The sequence below is a fragment of the Lygodium microphyllum genome, chromosome 1, assembly GCF_053477565.2.
Source record: "Lygodium microphyllum isolate KBCC chromosome 1, Lygodium_microphyllum_v1.1.10, whole genome shotgun sequence".
Classification (NCBI taxonomy): Eukaryota; Viridiplantae; Streptophyta; class Polypodiopsida; order Schizaeales; family Lygodiaceae; genus Lygodium; species Lygodium microphyllum.
The window spans coordinates 4,169,329-4,181,484 of NC_141135.1; positions in this window are offsets into that span (position 1 = coordinate 4,169,329).

The window sequence follows — 12,156 nt, forward strand, 5'->3', positions numbered from 1 at the left end:
ACTTCCAATTCCACTAAATTGGAGGTAGGCTCTTGGGCCTTGGCCAGACTATCAGTAGCACTGTTTTTCACTAGGGCTGAGCTTGGACAGTCTTTTACAGTGTGGCCTTCTCCTTTACATCGACTGCATAAGGGCTTGTAATCCACTGACCTTCTGGGATTTGGACAATTTGGTGAAATGTGTCTCTTTTCTCCGCATCTGTAACACTCTACTTCTGATCTTTGACCACCACCAGACTGTCTTCCTCTGTAACTTTGAGAGGGAAACCTCCTTGGACCGAAATTAGGACCAAACTCTCTAGGCTTGGGTCCAATATCCTGTGTTGTCATTTTGGATTCCAACAAGTTGAATCTTGTGTCTTCTTCCTTCCTTCTCCTATCATGCATCTCCTTTAGAGAGCAAATATCCTCTGTATGGTTCTTCTACAAAAAGTAGGAACAGAAGGCTCCAAGAATGGTTGGTTTTCGTGTACATTCAGTGGCTAAATGGCCTGCTTGATGACACTTACCACACCAAGTATTTGACCACATCACATCTCTTCCTGCTCCTGCAACGTTGGATATGCTAGCGGTATTCACTTTCAGCGTCTGTAGCTGCTCTGTAATCACATCCATCAGCTCCTTTTTTATATTTGCAAACTGAGTTGGATAAATAATCCTTCAATCTTTCTCCTCCTGAGGTACTGGCAGTAGGGTTTTGAGGAGTCTCTATAATCACTGCATAAACAGGTTGGGCTGGTGCAGAGGGGTCTCTGTTCTGATTCTGATTCAGAGCTCCTGTTTGAACTGTTGGCTGTTGGCTCCAGTTGGTAGGGTTCCACTGTTGCTACTGATTTGGCATTGGGAAAATTGGTTGGGACCATTGTTGTTGTGGTTGAACCATCATTTGAGGCATTGATTGTGGGCACTGTGGATTTGGTGCACTGTACTGTGATATTGGGGGCATCTGTTGGTAGGGATAGGGGACAGTCCCTGGGACTGCATTTGGTGGGTACATCATTCTTGGCATCAGAGGAGGTAGGACTCCTCTTCCTGGATTCATCGCCAATCTAGCTTCCACTTCATCGTACAGTCTTGCACCTTCTGTTGCAGCTTGCAGTGTGACTGGTCTTTGCAGCTCCACAAACTTACGGACTTCTGGTTGTAATCCTCTGAGAAACACCCCCTTCTGAATGCCATCATCAAGATTATGGTTAGTCCATCTCTTCAGGATGGATTCCATTCGTGAGACATAAGCTTCTATTCTTTCTCCAGAGGACTGAATTAAATTCATAAATTCCTCTCGCATCCGCTCTTCAAAACCTTCACGCCTGAATTTAGTGAGGAAGGCCAACTTCAGGTCATCCCATGTGCCAAAAGTTCCTGCTGCTTGTCTCTCATACCACTGAAACGCCGTGCCCCTGAAAGTGTCGGGGAATATTGCTAACCAATGCTCAGGGGTTCTGGCATTGTTAGCCACACATGCTACCATAAACTCTGTTACATGAAGATCGGGGTCTTCATTGTACTCTCCCTTAAAAACTGGCAATGGAACTACATTTGCTGGCCTGTCATCAATATTTCCAGGACGGATCTGTCGTGGGAGTGGAACTCCAGCAGGAGGAGGAAGGGCTTGATGTGCCATTGGGACTTCTGTAAAGAGTTCCCCAAGGGCGTCAAAGGCGGCTTCTCTTGCGAGCTCGTTCTTGGCTTTGATTCTTGCCTTCTCTCTTCTCACGTACCTCTGGACTCGTTCTAACACTTGCCTCTTTATTGCGTCATTCATCAGGGGGTTGGCTCTACTCTGTTGTTAGTGCTCCACAGAGAGATAACAGAAGGCTTCAGTCTCTGGAGGACTCTCTTGCCAACATTTCTTCTACTTCTTCCTTTTCAACGTCCCTGAATTCTGCTTTCATGCCACTGCACAGAGGAAGGTATTCGGTTCTGAAGGTGTCAAAATGCATACGTCTAAGCATTGTGGTGGTGCCATCATCATAGTAATGCCAACTTCTGATGGTTTCAACAGTGTATGTTGTAAAGAACACTCTGTCTACCAACTTCCAGTGGGTTGCCAATTGGACAAACAGAAGATTATCAGTGCACCAAGCATCCCATGTATCTTGCTGTTGAGCATCCACTTACAAATTCCAACTCTTTTCCTTCTTGTCTTCGTGAACCTCTACAGACCACGACTCCTGAAGCTTCTTCATAATCTCCCACTTGATGATATCTGGAAACTTCTCAATGAATGCCAAATCTTCCATGGATGGTCATTCTCTCTGTTTCTGCTCGTCAGTTGTTTCCCAAACAGTTTGCCACTAAGATGCAAGTTTCTGCTGCTTCAACAGGAAGAGGAAACTGTCCACCACATAGAGCATGCATCATGATGGTGATATGTTTCCGCCATTGTGGGATGAACTTCTTGTGGAAAGTGTCTTTGATTATGAGAAATTACAACTCTTTAGTGGAAGAAGGAACTTTACAAACATCCATTGAATTCTTCTTTTCTTGGCAATGCCACTTCCTTCATTTTCAGCCTCTTCTGGTGCTTGTTGATGGCAATGTTCCCTGGCTGCGCACAAAAAACATGGAGCCCCAAGAGGAACACCAAATAAAAGGAAATTCTCTTGCAAGAAAATCTATCTTGTAACATCAACAAGCTTTTATTTCATTCTTTTGATCATCAAAACAAAGAAAACAACAAATCTTCATGCAGCATCATAGTAGGTATCTCCCACGGATTTAATAGAATCAACCACATTTTTCAACATCTTCACAAAATCCATCAATAGAACAAAGAACACAAGTAATACACCATCTTTGAATGGAAATCAATCACATAGTATTCATCTTCAATATCTTCATAGTTCTCTCTCTCAATCTCTCATATACAATCACTCTGTTTTCATAGATTTGACTATCTCTTACTCTCTCTCTCTCTCTCCATCAATAGTACATCATATCCTCACTATAATACTCTCATAATAACCCTCAATAATCCTTCTTAGGTCGTGGATGCACTTCCCAAGAGGTATGTCTGATATGAAGAGGCACCAGAGCCACTATAGTGACTCTTCATAGCTCACCACTGTCACTTCACTCCAGTCTTTACTTGAGTCTTCAGCAGCTACTTCTTTGACTTCTTTTAGCTCTTTTTCACTTGTATTCACCTCTTTCCAAGGCTAGAAAACTTTCCCAAGCTACACTCTCATCCAAGAGAACATATACAGAGGCATACAGAAGGTCTACAGAGGCTCACAAAAGCTCAACAGAGAGTTACAGAAGGTCAACAGAAAGCATCAGAACCACATAACTCATACCAAAACCATTCCAAACCATCAAAAATCACTCAATAAGCTTTTAAACAATCTCAAACCCTATCAATCAATACTCCATCCTTCCATACAGAGAGAAAACAGAACAAAACAGAAGCTCAATAGAAGCTATCAGGACCAAACAGAACATATCAGAACATCAATAAAACTTCACATCTCTACTAATAAACATCATGAGCTTAATAAAACCATTCCAACCTATCCAAAACACTCTCAAACCACTTCCAAACCAATCAATCATCTCATAAAATCAACCATTCAGCTCTCAAAAACAACAAAATTCAGCCAAAAAATAGGTCATTTCAACACTCAACAGTCACCCTGACCCATTTGCACGATTCCTTTTTGCACTCTGCCTTAATACCATTGCAAGCAATCGTGGTAAGCACGCACAAATGGCCATGAAAAGTACACCGTACTCGTTGAACAAGCCCAGTAGCTACTAGCTACCGATAGTTAGGTGTCAATGTGTTCAATTATGCTATATCGTGCTGTCACAACGCAAAGGATGTCTCATATACCTTCATTTGTACTTCTCCTCAACATGGACAACTTTGCTTTATCCACACATTATTACGAGGAACCAAACCCGCGGTCTTCTAGCTACGTAATATCTAAGTATGCACGAGCACTCACATAATATTTGCACCAAAATATATACACAGTTTGGGTCCTCAAGTGTCGAACAATACTCGCAGCTTGCTCAAAGTTTGACATGTCTCCCAAACTAATCAAACTACGTCTTGTGCATGATAAGAAGAATAGCATGACCCCAGGGAGCAACCACATATGAGAGGTTTTCAATTGCAGGTATTGCAAACTCCAACGAAAGTACCATCAGCTCTTCATCAACACTCAAATCTAAATTCTTATCCTTCATCATCGTGCAATCCCACCAACGAATCATTGCTCGCCCCAGAATCCCCCAAACATCAACACCTATGCCAACCCATGAGTGCAACTCCCAACAAAAGCTAGCCCTATCCCCAAGTTCAACAACCCTATCACCAACCAATCAGGCCAACAAAGTGCCACCAACCACCTTCATCCACACTACCATTAAAACTCCTCCAAGGCCAACCACAGCAGTCCCTTCCACCCACATCTTTGGTGCATGCCAAAGCCTACTACCTACGACGGTGAGTGCAAAGGTAGATGGGTGGTAGGAAGGAAGCTAGGAAGATATGAGGACAATGGGAAAAAGAGCCTAGGCCATGGCAGGCCATGTAAAAAAGGGGATAAGGGGATGACTGCCCAAAAGGGATTTAGGGTTTTATATATAAAGTTAAAAAGTGAATGAGAAGCTCATTCTTGTGTGTGAACAAAAGTGGCTCTTCTCTTCTTCTTCTTCTTGTTATTCTTGCTAGCTTGAGCTTGTGCTTGAGAGAGAGTGTGTGAGAGTGTGAGGGAGTGAGTGTGTGAGGGTGAGGGACTGGAGAGGAGAAGCTCTCCATCTTCTCCTCTCTTCTTCTTTTCTCTTCTCTTCTCTTCTCTTCTCTTCTCTTGCTTGTGGCATTGGAGCTTGGAGCGTGGAGCTTGAGGATGGAAGCTTGCACTTGGATCATGGAATTACTGGAGTTTGCAGGAGAGGAGGTAACTCGATCGGCATGGAGGTAAGCTCACTACACTCATGGATAGGTAGTGCGTCGGCTATGTGAGAGGTAGCCATTAGTGCTCAGCTTGGAACACTTGAAACAATAAGTGGTCCATGGGTCTTGGCAGTTGAGCGAGAGCTCCCACACCACCCAACAAAATGCCCCCCACAAGCACAGTCATAACACTCTTCCAAAATGAATGGAACCTCGTCGTGCATCACACATTGGCAATAGATATTATCAACCCCCCGCCAATATAGTGTCCCTACAATCAAAGAAAATTTCAATGCTTGCTGTCTAATTTTTCTCTTTTCTAAATTTGATAAACCGTAGCTCCAGCTCTCCTATTGATAGGTAATGCATAATAGCAGCATACCAAATCAAAGCCATATCAATTTTAAACATTTCCTCGATATCACTTCCTTCAACTTAAGTCTCTTTTGGCTCCCCAAAATCCACAAGGCATTCCACAATGCCCCGCAACCATGGTGGTTTACTTCTAATCTCATAATCAAATTCATGTAAAGTGATTAACCACTTTGCTAAACAATCAGGCGGATGTAGCTTGTTCATCAGCAATCTAAGCCCTTTTGACTTCGTATAAAAACTGGCTTCTCATAGAGGATATAGTGCTTGATTTTTTTTATCGCAAATACCATTCCAAGGCACAATTTCTCCAGGTAGGTGTAGTTGATTTCTTATATGCCCAACTTTTGACTAGCAAAAGTGATCAAATGGTACCATTTGCCCTCCCAGATTTGGGATATGTAGTAGCTAATACTATGCATGGTGGCTACTAAAAATATATAGAATACTTCGCCCCTTTTTGGTGCTTTTACTAGCTCCTGTTTTGCATCATTAAAAGCTACCTTGCAAGGGTCACTCCATTCAAATAGACAGCTAAAGAATAATAGACTCGTTAGTAGCAATGTTCTTTTTGCCAGGGCATTTATGAACCTTCGATAGTACCCCACCGATGATAGAAAGCTATGCACTTCTTTTGGAGTGCGTGGCGGAATCATGGCAACTATGACCTTGATCTGTTCAGGGTCAATCAAGATCCCTACTGAACTGACCACATGACATAACAATAGTCCATAAGACACCCCAAAGATGCACTTCTGTGGGTTAAGAGCTATGCAAAATTTTCTGCAACGCTCAAAACACTTCTGTAAAATAATCAAGTGCCTTTCTTTTATGGTGGCTACCCCTAGGTCATCGATAAATACTTTCAACTCCTCTAAGGAGATGTCACCAAAGGTGTATTTGTTGCCATGAACCAAGTGCATTGCATAAACCAAATGCCATCACATGGTATGCAAAGGTACCAAAGACAGTAATAAACATTATTTTAAGCTTGTCTTCTTCTGCAATTGCCATCTGGTTATATCTCGCAAAGCAATCCATGAACGAATATATTTCCCTGCATGCTAATTTGTCCAAAATGTGATCAATAAAAGGCAACAGGTAGTAGTCCTTAATTTTTTTTCTGTATGCTAGATTTGGTTAATTTTTTTTCTTCTTGATCACTACTGGTGAACACCATTCTGTATGCTGAATAGGAAAGATCAAACCCACTTTCCACAATTTTTGTAGCTCCTCGAACAGCTCATCCCTTAGTTAAAAAGGCATACGCCTTACTTTCTGATGTATGGGCTGGCTTCCTTCCTTTAGAGGGATTGTATGAATATCCAGGCTAGAAGGAATACCTCTAAGTTTGTCATAACTTCAAAGCAAAGATATCGCAAAACTCCTAAATTAGGGACACATAGTCCTCTCTTTCTTCTAAACTGAGTGCATGGATCCTAATTTAATTGGCGAAAAATCATTTCGCGTACCAACGTCCAGCTCAATAACGTCCACATCTCTTATTCGATCTTGAGCCTCCATCGACTCATTCAATGTTATTTGATAGATGTCCTCTATAGTGGACCCTTCTTTGGATTCATCACTCGATGATGTCTCACTAGAAGATACATATTCTAGTGTCTCTAATTTCGTAGAGGATAGAGGAGCTCTCTCGCTTTGAGGAGACTCAAGATATGCATCAACTACTACACGGTTGGCACCTCTACCAAATATCAATCAACCAGTGGATATATCCACTTGATAGTCTGTTTGCAAGATCCAGGTGCAAATCTAATCACCCTAAAGTCCAAAAGGCATTCTACGTTTGCAACAGTGGCGTGGACTTTAGTGATGCAACCTTCAGGCTGCCTAAGACTATCATCAGCCATTCTAAGAATCCTGGAGGCATCTTTTTGGATTGCAAGACCTAGCCTCTCCATCAATTCAGAACTCATGATGTTAACAGAGGATCCCCTGTCTACGATAGCATGATCCACTAGTATTCCATCAACATAGGCTGCAACCCTTGGGCAATGTTTTTCAGCATGCTCAAACTAATCATCTCCTACTCGCGCTATACCCAAAGGCTCTATGATATACCCAGTACGCATGATCTTTTTAAATTCCTTATGCACTTTGGGAGATAGCTTAATTAGTTGCAAGAGGTTTACATCTAGTTTAACTTCACAAAGAGAGCTTGCCAAATCAAATTCGTGATAATTTGCTAGAGCTCTTTTCTCTTGCCAGACCATTCTCTCTTTTGGTCATTGAACTGGTTTTGGTGCTTCCTTCTTAGCTTTTACCTTCCTCCTTGGTAATTCTTTATCCTTCTTGGTGTCAGCATTACTTTCTATGGGTTTTGAAGGGTCTCATTCCATGTCAAGGTTAAGGACTTGCGTCCTTTTATCGTCTTGCTTAGGGTTTTTGTTGACAGGCTTTACATTGTCCTTATCACCTTCTCTATCCTTTTGATCTCTTGTGATAGCTTGCAGACTAGAGGCTTCAGTCCCATTGACCCGCACAGCCTCAATAAGGCTAACTCCATTGCCACTAGGTAGGTCCTCTATAGTAGCATTGCCTCTTTGGATTATTTGCTTCAGCCCATCATATCACCGAAGATTGTTCCCTTGCGCGAGACAGTTAACAGGACCTAGTTGTCTACTACCTTGTTGGGGAGAGCTAATCTTACTCCAACAAGTGGCAGCCAAATGGCCAGACTTCCCACAAATATCACATTTGACATTTGGACAATTTTGAGGGTAGTGTTGGCCACCACACCATTTACAACTAAATCTTGAAGGTGCACCGGTGCCTCTTTAGGGCGTCGACTCCCTATCAGATTCTGTTGTTTTTAAAGAAAATTAACATCAATGGATATTTGTCGATAATGTTTGAAAATCATGTCAGTGTAACGCTCCATCATATCCTTAACTTCGCTAAGGACATTTGAGGTGCTTGACTCATAGCCTTGACCATCTATACGTCGTTTCATTGGCCTAACGATTTGATTGGGCATTGGTTGTTTTTGACTCACAAGAATAATGTTAGGGTTTGATGCTTGGCCTCCGACATTTAGTGGAGCTAGCTGACTAGCCATAGGCATAATCACAATGGGAGGAGCTGGCAATAAGGGTATATTTTGAACCATGTTTCCTCTCCCATTAGGGTTAGTCATCAATATCCCTTGACTTCCATTGCCATTAGTCAATGCAAAGTTATTTCTTGAAACTAGACCCATATTAAGGTTGGTTCGAGAAGCAGAAGCCACTTGTAGCTAGGATTCTACTTCTTGTGCTCGTCTAATGGCAATGTCTACATCCGGAAAAGGACACTACTCAAGTGCACCTAGATATTGAAATCCAAACCATGCAAGAAATATTGCAGTTGGGCAGCTACTGGGATAGGAATAGAGGCTTGTAATTTGTGAAAGACCTCTTGTAACTTCTTGGCATACGCTCAAATATCCTTGTGTGGCTCTTGGCGTGTCAGTCTAATATACACAGCCAATATTGACCACCCCTTTCAAGGGAAAACTCCCTTTGAAAGGCTTCAAAAACTAAATCAATGGTGGTTATGGTTCCTATCTCTAGGCCTGATACCATATGGCAGCTCTTCCTTTGAGAGTCATATTAAATAACATCATTAGATGTCCTTCATCTTGGATACAATAGTTGAACATCAACTTTTGGAACTCGTTAATGTGCAGTTCCGCATCCTCCTCCACTAACCCATTAAACATGGGCAGGGGGAAACCTAAAGCTAGCAAATCCACCATTCCAGTAGTTATAGCAATAGGTTGCACTGCCATGGTAGCAATCAGATTCGCTACTACTACAAGGGTTCGAATAACTGGAACTAGAGCTCCACTCAAAGTGGAGGGACTGATTGGAGGCCGGGAAGAACTAGAGCTTCCTCCCCCTAATGGACTATGTGCTGAGGTAGGGTTATTAAAACACCACCCCTGCAAAGCTATTGGGCCACTCCTTTGTGGAGAGTACCTTCTATTTATCTCAGCCTGCCGTCTAGCTCGTTTAGCCCTTTCTTGCTTTTGGAGCTCCGCTTGACAGTCTTGTGAGTCTAGCTCACTAATCTCTGGCATATACTAGGAAATAAGTCCCAATCGACCAAGGTACAGAAACTGCCACTTGTAGGCAGCTCCCAGCAAACGCACCACCTATCGAGACCTAAAACGGGCCCGACACTAGCTCTCTACGGATCTCTAAGACACACAAAATTGTCAATCATTAGTGTTAGTGTTCATAGTATGGATGAATTAAAATCATGAGATTTTTGGACCATTTTAGCCTATTTGTGAGATTTTGGACATTATTTCTTGTAAATATTCTCAAAAGCTATAGAAAAATTCTAGAATAGGGTGTCATGCATAAAGCAAGTTGCTTTTCAGCTAGTTTTGGAGACCTTATGAAGAAAAAAGGACTCTTGAATTCACATGGCATGTGATCGCAGTTTTCTGGCAGGGCAAACAACACTTTGGATGGTAAGGAGGAAGAAGAAGTGATCTGAAAGAATTCTAATCATGTGTCTAGGGTTTTGGCCCCCTTTCAAAGCCAATAGAACCATCAAATTTTATGTTTGAGTAGTAGAGTAGAAGCTAGTGTTAGGTGCAAGTTTTTGGGTATAACATGCTAAAACAAGACATGGTGAAGGGGAGACTCATTGTAAACCAGTTTTCTTAATCAAGGATTAGTTTTGGGATATTTTGAGCCTCTAGTCTCGTGCATGCATGTTGTTTCATATCCATTGGTCTCTACTCTATGTAATCTCTATCATCATCTCTGCTCTCATACAAGAATCTGTCAAATCTCTTACTATCATGTTAATCCTTGCTTAAGAATCTCTCTAACATCATACACATCTATCCATCCACTACTACTCTTATTCACTCCCACATCTATCCATCCATTACTACTCTTATTCACTCCCACAACTAGAGACCCAATGTCTTCCTAGCATATGTGCAGATCATCTTGACAACAGGCACAAGATCTCCAAAATCAATTCCCATAGAGTAATGCCATGCTTTACTAGGAGAAAAACACAAAGATGATAGAATTGCAATAGCAATTATAGAAGATAAACTACTAACTTACAAATGGCATGCTTCAACAATCACAACCGGTAGCAAAAATAGCATAAGAAAATTAATAAATGCAAGGACAGAGGAAGATCACATGTGCAAGCCTCCAAGAAATCTATGAATTTAGTGCAATATCATACTCAAAAGCTCTATGAAGAAACCCTTATGAAGATGCCCACTGACTTGGACATAACACTATACAATGAAAGTCAAAATAGAGTGAAAATGAAAGTATATAGGAATGCTATAACAAAGCAAAATGAAGTATTTAGAGAAGCGATCTTGTTGGCTCGTATTCCACAAACATAAGACATCAAAGAACTCAAAGCCCGATTAGGTTTGGTGGTTTGCACCTTAGAAGGATTGGAGTAGATTCAAGGAATCAATATGTTGGCTACAAAGCACAACAAGGAAGATTTGATCTATGTCTGAAATAGAAAGGTTACAGGGAGAGATAATGAAAAGTAGTAGGCATCTTGCAACCAGAATTGAGTCCCCTAGATCCTCCCATTGTCCTTGAGCCACTAGGCCACCATGATACCACCCACAAATCTACCCAACATGCCAGACTTTGATTTTGGAGAATCAATGGAACAACCAATAAAGAAAATGATTGAGGAATTCAGGGCACAACTACAAAAGGTCATGGATTTTCCCCTCCCATCTGAACTCCTAATAGAAGAAGAGCAAGTAGACCCTAAATTAGTGGTACAAAAATATCATGCACAAGAAGAATCTAGCAATTTATTAATTGTCAACTTTAATGTGGATGAAGGGTATAGGTTTAAGGAGCATTTACCCCATGCACAGTGCGAGTAATCATTCAAGCAGCCAAAGGCATAGTAGAAAAATGGGCAAGGCAACTTGATATATAAGCCTTTAGTTAATATTGTCATGTCACAAGAAGCAAAAGCAAATCTCTTACCATGAAACCATGGGAAGCCTAGCCAAGATAGCCAAAGTGGAGATATCCTGTCTTAGAAAATGGCAAGATGGCATGGCATACCTTTATTTACTCAAGCAACATCACAAAGGTAAAACCACACCATCAGCCCTACCCTCACCAATACAAAGAGAGAACAAAAGGAAGGAGCACATGGTAGGTATGACTTTTTCAAAATTCCAAATGTAAGAGACAATGACAAGAAAAAGGCCTACCTATTCCAGCACCTTGATCTCATCCCATCTTTCATCCTTTTCATGAGAAGATTCACTATTTCCCCAAATTCTTCATTTATCATGACATGCAACTATATCTTCCTTCTCATTACATTAATCTAGTAACCTATCATGCCATATGAGGAGCAACTTTTTCCACTATACAGATTGACCAAGTGGGGATAATATAGCTTCATTTAAGAGTTGCACTAATACCTCCTTATTGTATTGAGATACTAGAAGATATAATGGACAATTGATTCACGCTATGTACATATCTCTTCTTTCCTAAGTCATACTTACTGGTGCGCGATTCACTAAAAGAATATATGGTCAACATGGGATGCCTCTAGCATGCAATCAAGCCTGTCCCTAAGTAGTTTGGCTGCTTGTCAAAATTATTCACCCAAAAAAAAGAGAAGAATAAGAAAAAGAAAAAGCACAACGACACACTCATAGCACATAGAGGTCTATCCCCTAGCCCATGCCACCACACTACAATCCCAAGGCACATAAAGGGCATGACAACTTGAGTATGCTTGATAGACCTCTCACCTTGGGCATAGCACCACACCCAATCCTACACCAATTGGGTCCTCAAGAGTGGGACTATATTCCAAGTATACTTGGAACTCAACCCACCT